Source organism: Alexandromys fortis, unplaced genomic scaffold (assembly GCF_014885135.2).
Source record: "Alexandromys fortis isolate MF-2015 unplaced genomic scaffold, M_Fortis_MF-2015_v1.1 scaffold_1125, whole genome shotgun sequence".
NCBI classification, from domain to species: Eukaryota; Metazoa; Chordata; class Mammalia; order Rodentia; family Cricetidae; genus Alexandromys; species Alexandromys fortis.
In genome coordinates this window covers 629-9,069 of record NW_026068996.1, presented here as the reverse complement: position 1 = coordinate 9,069, position 8,441 = coordinate 629, and the positions used below count along the sequence as shown (strand labels likewise).

Below are 8,441 nucleotides of genomic sequence, written 5' to 3'. Positions count from 1 at the left end.
TAAATAAACCCTAAAACAAAACAAAACAAAAAACACGGGGCGCTGGTTTCTCTTCATTGTGAAAAGCCTTTAAGCTGGGTCTTGCAGAACTTCCACCCTTAACCCTCTCTAGAGACATCTGATAGGATAGGGCGCCCTCTTCTGATAGAAGGTTGGAACAGCTTTGGCCCAAAGTTTCTGGGATGGACTTAGTCTCTCACTACCAGCTAGGTTGTATTGGTGGGGTTTGTTTTCCCAGCATTCTGTAACCGGCCGCAGGGAGGAAAGGCTGGAGCAAAACTGGCATAATGTTTCAGAAGTGCAAAGATGGATAATTCGACTAGAATGAGGGTGAAGACTGGAGAGCTCCGATAGGGAAAGAAAGACATTTGGACCCCACTGAATTAATTTTATGTTCTTTCAACAGGTGATGGCGTGCAGCCAGAGGTAAGAAGACAAGGTGACTTATCCAACATGTCAAAACCAGATGTCCAGGGCCCTTCTGGCTGTTCTCACCCAGCCAAAAATAGTGGGGACAGAGTAGACCTGGAGAAGCTTGGCTTCTGGAGACGCGAGGTGATCAGGAGAGCCAGAGGTCGCGGCCCCCAAAAGAGGGGAGGAGCCAGTGTAGTTACGGGCCCTGTTTCCTCCCTAAGATCCGCCCCAGACGCACCGCCCCGCCTCGCGCCGGTGCTGCTGCTGCGACCCGCCCCCTTCACTCGCCCCCGGGCCGGGCGGGGGCTCCGGGTTCCTGTGCCCCTAGCTACCCGTCCGGCACCCTAGCCACCGCTGCTTGGGTGAGTAAGGGAATAGCCGGTTTGGGCCACAAGGTAACCTCACTCGGGGAGCCCCGCCACGAGGTCCGGCCTCCACAGGCCTGGAGTCCGAGTGCCTGCCCGCCTTGTGCACACACTCGGAACCCGGGGAACTGTAGGCGGCCAGACACTGAGCCGACTATTGCCCGCTCTGTAGTGGGGCTAGGTGTGCTGGGATTAAATGCTGCCTTTACTCCGCAGGGCTTCCTGCTCAAGATCCCTCCAAGCGCTGCGGATGGAGGCATGGGGGAGCCTTGCAACCTCATAGTCTAGTTTGAGTCCCAGCTCTGCCAGTTACTAGCCTGTGGCTTTGAGTAAGTGTTTTTAACCACCTCGAGGCTCAGTTTCCCCTTTTGTGAAATGGGAACCCAGAAGACAGCCAGCACATACTCTTAGAATAAATAGGATTGAAAGAGATTGTATATTAAGTGCTGAGCTCAAAATGTAGATTCTGGCAGGATATAAAGTGGGGATTCTTTTGGATATAAATGGGGATACTCCTTTTTAAAAAAGGCAGTTTTCAGAGCCCTGTGTGGTGCCTGTAATCTCAGCAACAGGAAGACAGAGACAGGAAGGAGGGTTGCGAGTTTCAGCAAGCCTGGGCTACATAGTAAGGCCCTTTTCCACACACACTAACACTCTAAAATAGAGTAAAAGCGACTAAGTTGTACCAGTGAAGAAGCGAAAGCTGTCTAGGAGCAGAACTGCAGGTAGTGCGCTCCTAACCCTGAGATACCAAGCAGGGACCAAGTTGGAGGGGCCTTAGAAGTAATCTAAACCTTGTGATTTCCTCCTGTTGTACAGTTTGAAACAGGTCCAGGATGGTTAGGTGACTTGTCCAAGTCACACACCTAAAAGGGAAGCCAGGCACAAAGCCAAGAAGTGGAACCAACTATCCTTTCTGTACCAGCTCATCGTCCCTTCCTGGGGTAAGGTCTGGTCTTCTGTTGGATGAGGAGGAGGTTAGGTGCAGTCCAGGGGTGGGCTGGCAGGGAGAACGCTCTCACCTAGGGCCCTGTGCAGGGAATGTTGGGTGTGGGAGGGTCATCAGTGCCACTTCAACTTCCAGGGGAGATGCTTGACCAAATATTTATTGCCCCAAAGGGAAGGAAGGTCTTAAGAATTTGGGTTGGGCAGCCTTTCTGGCCTGGCAGAGAGGTAGTTGGGAAGGTAGATGAAAATGCAGAGGTGTGTCCACCTGTTTCTGGAATGCTAGGAGGCCAGGAGAACAAAGTTCTGTTTAAGGGTGGGGCAAGAAAGAGTCATGGCTCCAGACCAGAAGGGCCGGTTTTTTTAATGTGTCTGGAGCCAGCTATTGCTTGGCACCAAAACAAAAAAACACCCCAAATTCTGGGAATGATTGTTCCCCAGGCTCAGCCTTGAGGAAGAGATTCTCTGCCTCTTGGTTTCTCCATCTTTACAATGGGAACAGGCAGATTGGCTGTCTATATAGTACATGGTATTTTTTGTTTGTTTGTTTGTTTTTTGTTTTTGTTTTTCAAGACAGGGTTTCTCTGTGTAGCCCTGGCTGTCTTGGAGCTCACTCTGTAGACCAGGCTGTCCTGGAACTCACTCTATAGACCAGGCTGGCCTCCATGCCCAGCGTATTTGTTTTCTTTTGTCCTTGGCTCACTCTTGTCCTAATCTGACCTTCCTGCCTGGAGTTTTGGTCCAGAGAGAGAGAGGGATGAAGAAAGTCAGAGTTGAAATACACAGCTCTTTGTGAGTCCTCCCTTCCTCCGCTGACGGATCCCACTTCAGCTTCCCTTCTACTCTAGGGTTGTTAGTATACTTAGCTATTTTAGTGCCTTACCTTAGAAACTCAGCTGGGCGGTGGTGGCGCACACCTTTAATCCCAGCAGAGGCAGGTGGATCTCTGTGAGTTCAGGTAGCCTGGTGTACAAGAGCGAGTTCCAGGTCAGGCTCCAAAGCTACAGAGAAACCCTGTCTCGAAAAAAAACACAAAAAGAAAAAAGAAAAAGAAACTTTCTTGTTTGTTTCTCGAGACAGGGCTTCTTTGTGTAACACAGCCTTGGTTGTCCTAGAACTCTCTCAGTAGACCAGGCTGGTCTCGAGCTCACAGAGATCCATCTGCCTCTAGCTTCCAAATGCTGGGACTAAAGGCGTGCTCCACCACAGCCTAGCAGAAACTCTTGTCTGAGGAAAGAACCTTTACCCCATCTCAGGAGGCACTGGGTACTGAGAAGCCACCAGAAGCTGACCAGGCAGCTCTGGCCTATCCACAGCAAGCCTGATTCTGCAAAGCCTTTCACCCTTCACAGCACGTGAGGCACTGGCAGGGACAATCATGGGATGGAGGTTCTGTCAGCTTCCATGGAGTCCCTGCTACCCTGAATCACTGTGCCTGCATATAGCACCCCAGAGTCTGGGAAGGGAAGGACCTGAAAGTGAACCAGGGCCCTGTACCTGAGAGGAGCAGTGAGAACCGAGAGACTGGGGCAGAGGCTTGGGGCTGGGTAGGGGGACATGGGCCAGTCTATTAACCAGTTGCTTTAAAGTTTGGTTCTTGAACCAGTGGGAAACTAGCTAAATCAACTACTGCAGTCTAGGCTTGTCTAGCCAGGCAGAAGGTTGAGGAGAAGACTGTGCAGTCTCTCTCAAGTTTTATCTGAGTATAGATCAAGTTCATTGTCTTCCCTCAGAAACTGAAGTTGAGTGTTACCTTGGGATTCTGAGTCAGTCTTCCCTACACAGGACAGGAACTGTAAAAATTTTGGTGTCTCCTCATACTCCCTGCTATATAGCATAGCTAAGTTTTGGATTGTGCAGGAGCGTAGTGTTACCACTGGCCCCCCAGCCCTACTGTCTGGGACCCTGACAGTGCCCTCCATCCTCAGGTTTGACAAGATGTACCAGGTCCCACTGACGCTGGACCGGGATGGGACCCTAGTCCGACTCCGTTTCACCATGGTGGCCCTAATCACGGTCTGCTGTCCGCTTGTCGCCTTTCTCTTCTGCATCCTTTGGTCCCTTTTCTTCCACTTCAAGGAGACGACGTCTACACACTGTGGGGTAGGGCTCCCGTCTGGACCTTTTCTGAGATCCTGATTTGATATTAACGGAATGAGCCAGTTCTCCTGTAGGTTCCATCAAATATGCTGGGCTACTGGGTGGTGGTGGGTCGCTTGTAAATTGAGGTCTCAAGAATTAGGCTCCTTCTACTTTCCATGAAGGTTCTAGGAGCTGGGGTCATTGAAGTTGGGCAGTCCCCAACCCACAACCTGGACCACCAGGTCTAGAGGTGCACGCTTTTAATCCAAACACTTGGGAGGCAGAGGCAGGTGAATTTCTGAGGCCAGCCTGATCTACGTGGTGCGTTCCAGGGCAGTCAGGAATATAGAAATCCTGTCTTAAAAACAAACAAAGTTATAAAAATCCAGAATCCAATACCTGCTCCAGAGTTTCCTGGGAGGATAAGACAGGAATAGAGGACATTGTAGGTCTCAGTATGTTGTTGTGGGCTTATGTTTGTGAGAATGCGTCTTTGTACATGTATGTGTCAGTGATTGTGAGGGGTGTGCCTATATTTAATGGCTTTGAGAAAGGTTATGTGTGTGAAAGAAACTCGGTCTGTCTGTGTGGGGACCTAGTTATGTGCATGGATATGTGTTCTAGGTAGGCCCCATACCTCTGAGGACATTTGAGCTATGAAGAGAGATTTGAGAGTTTCTTTCTTCATAAAATGTCAGAATAAATAGGGTAAGGCTGTGTTGACATCTGCTCTACTCCTATTCGCTAACCGACAGTTCTCCCTGAGCCCCTGAGCGTGAGCCTCAGTTTCCATGTGTATAGGGAGAGAGGTGAATGATGCTTGCCCTGCTTCTTCCCAAGGCTAATGTAGAGCTCCAGGTAGAGCAGCATGGGAAGGCGGGCTGGGAGTGCCAAGGGAGGACAACAGGAGGAGGAGGAGAATGAGAAGGGACAAGAGACCGTAAGGTTAGGAGGTGGCCCCAGGTGAGGCAAAGCCTGGACGTGGAGCTTAACTAACCTTTGAGAGAGCATTGAAGGCCCCTGCCAGCTTCCTTTATGATCCTCAGACTTCAGAAAACCATCTGCTCCATGGGGAGACGAGGTCTACCAGAGGATCCTGTTTGGGAGTGTGGGGTGAGTATGTTCAGTAGGACTTGAATTTTTTTTTCTGATATGTAGACATGAGCCTTGATTGAGGGCACACAGTCTGGTGAGAGATATCAGAGGGGATAGGGAAGCCAAAGGCGGTGGCTCCTGCCTATAATCCCAGCAGCGGGGAGACTGGAGCAGGAGGATTCACTAGGAGTCAAGGTCAACCTGGGCTAAAGAGTGAAACCCTGTCTTACTCCACCCTCCAACTAATAAGTAAAAAGTGAATACAAGGAACAGGACTAGGAGAAAAGTGAGTAGCTAGGTTAGTGGTTCTCAACCTGGCTCGTGACCCCCACAGGGGTTGCATATTAGATATCCTGCATGTCAGATATTTATATTACAATTCATAACCATAGCAAAATTATAGTTCTGGAGTAGCAACGAAATAATTTTGTGGCTGGGGGGTGGTCACCACAGCATGAGGAACTGTATGAAAGGGTCACAGCATTAGGAAGGGTGAGCACCACTGAGCTAGGTGGTCTAGGATCATTTCCTGCCTTAGTAGTTGCTAAGATATGTTCCCATTACTTAACTCCTGTCCATCCTGAAAAATCTTTCCAGGGTGTTTCCTGCTCTAGAACCCCTTGCCTAGCCTCTTCGAGGCACCTGCTCTTCTTGCTGTTAGTCCCCCATTTCTCTCATACCATATCTGTGTCTGTCTTCCTCACCACCCTGGGATCTCCATGAGAACAAGCCCTTCTGAGTCACAAAGTATTCACTGGATAAATAGACAGGACTTCCCAGCTGGGAAAGGTTGGGAAAGGCAGATAGTCCAAACAAAATTAAAGGTTTTACTGCTTATAAGTTAAACAGAGTAGCCTGTTTGCTCTACCCTTCTGGCTGGCCCTGAGGGCTAACGGGTCCAGTGACCTCAGCCTACCTGATACCCACTACCCACTCTCGGCATACCAGTTAGAGAATGAAAGCACGGGTAGCTGCTTGCCTAGTGACCCAGGGAATATTTCACCCCCATTCCCTGGGGCTCTTCTGTCGGATACAATTGAAGCTTTTCATTTATACTTTGAATTTCCCATCCAGAATATCCTAGGAATAAAGTAAGTAACCTAGTGTGACACACCATCATTAATGATATTGCCTCTGCTTATCCCAAGTAACAGGGAGCTCCTTTCTCTGTAGCTACAGGGGTTTAGTACCTGAGAATGAGCACACTTTTTTTTTTTTATAATAAAGCATAGATTGGGAGGGGGTGATTTTTTTGAGACAGTATCTCACTGTACAGTTCTGGTTGGCTTAGAACTTGCTATAGAACAGGGTGGCCCCGAACTCACAGAGATTCACCTGCCTCAGCCTCCCAAGTGCTGGGATTAAAGGCATGCACTACCATGCCTGGCTAACAGATTTTTTCACCCCAAAAGTCTGCCCTGGCCTTGGCTCTGCTGTGATAACCATGGAACTACTCTTTCCTCCTGGCTTTCCATCAGTCCTGCAGAGATAAAAAGACAGTAATGGAGACCCTAAGTCTGTCCTAGAAGCATAGCTCTAAGTTTCTCAGGAAACCTTCCCAGGGTAGGGTCTGTAGACTCCTTACAACCCTAAATAAGGGACTGGAGAGATGGCTCCGCAGTTAAGAGCATTGCCTGCTCTTCCAAAGGTCCTGAGTTCAATTCCCAGCAACCACATGGTGGCTCACAACCATCTGTAATGAGGTCTGGTGCCCTCTTCTGTCCTGCAGACACACACAGACAGAATATTGTATAAATAAATAAATAAATAATTTAAAAAAAAAAAACAACAATAAAAAGCTACAGTCATTTAAGGAATACTGAGCAGGAGAAATAGTCATTCCCAGAGAAGTACACACCAGTTGGCTATATAATACCAAATGGTCAGTCTGCAAATAGCCATACAAATAGCATTATATAAACTGAACAGTATGTATTTATGTATTTAGGAATATGTATGTATATACATATACATATATGTATGTAACAACAATTATTTTTTTAAATTATTATAAAAAAGGTCATGAATTTGAATGAGAGTGAGGAGGGGTATATGGAAAGTTTGGCAGGAAGAAAGTGAGGTGGGTAATTATATGATTATATTATGTTCTCAAAATAATTAATTTTTAAAAAGAAAAAGTTAAGAAAGGAAAGCAAAATACCATGCTTATAATGTATAATAGAAACAAGAGGAAACTATTTTTTCTTAAAGCAGTAGCAACAAACTTTTGACATAAAGTTGGACTATTTGTCATTATGCATTTTTTTTCTTGTTGAATAACTGCCAACAGTTGGGGCATTGCTTGCTCTTGGAGGGCCACAGCCAAAGCTAAGCCCTCTTTCTTTCTAAAGAGACAGAGGGCAGTCTGGCATGTAGCATTAGCATTTTCATATGCCAGTTGTTTAGCATTTTCACCTTCCCATCAACCATTAGGCAATTGACCACAACCACCCGCCAAAGATGAGAAACAAAATCTTGAAATGGCTTATGAGGCCCCTGTCTAATTTTAGAAAGTCCCTCTGTCTTTTTTTCCAGAATCTGGTAACTTATGCCATGCCTGTAAAGCCAATGCATTGGTTTGTCCATAATCCTCAGGAGGAAATGTAATCTGTTGATGAGCACTGATGCACATCACATGCCTGCTAACTTTTCAAAGTTAGGGGCACTTTTTTTTTTTTTTTTTTTTTTTTGAGACAGGGTTTCTCTGTGTAACCATCCTGGCTATCCTGGAACTATATCTGTAAACCAGGCTGGCCTCAACTCACAGAGATCCACCTGCATTTGCCTTACAAGTGCTGGGATTAAAGTTGTGTGACATCACCTTTTGGCTATTTTTTTTTTTTTTTGGTTTTATTTTGAGACAGGGTTTCTCTGTAGCTTTGGAGCCTGTCCTGGAACTAGCTCTTGTAGACCAGGCTGCCTCTGCCTCCCAAGTGCTGGAATTAAAGGCATGCACCACCACCGCCCAGCTCCTCTTGGCTATTTTGTTTATTTTTTGTCCCTTTTTTTGTTTGTTTGTTTTGTTTTTAAGACAAGGTTTCTCGGTGTAGCTTTGGAGCCGGTTCTGGAACTCACTCTGTAGATCAGGCTAGCCTTGAACTCACAGAGATCCTCCTGCCTCTGCCTCCTGAGTGCTGGGATCAAAGGCGTGCTCCACCACCACCTGGCATATTTTGTTGACACCTAATAGCTTGGTCCTGACATCTTTTTGAATAATCAGTCTTTCTCAGTAAATATTCACCCCTAGTATAAGCCTTTGCTGAGATCCTCCAGTCAAAGGGAAGTAAGCTTCCCCAGAATAGAATCAAGGAGAGACAATATAAAAAGAGAAGTTGGTCCATACTGAGCATAGACCTGCTTAAGATCCTTAAAGAGCCAGGACTGGAAAATAACCTAGTGGTTAAGTGCACTGTCTACTCTTTCATAGGACCCAGAGTCAATAGCCAGCACCCACACGGCAGCTTACAACTGTCTACAACTCCAGTTCTAGGGGACCTGGCACCCCCAAATGAGGGCAAAACACCAAATGTACATAAAAAT

At 47.1% G+C, this 8,441-nt stretch overlaps 1 pseudogene; it reads left to right on the top strand.

Annotated features, from left to right (window-relative positions):
* Positions 1-453: 453 nt before the first annotated feature.
* Positions 454-6,571, top strand: LOC126496089 (uncharacterized; annotated as a pseudogene).
* The last annotated feature ends 1,870 nt before the right edge of the window (positions 6,572-8,441 follow it).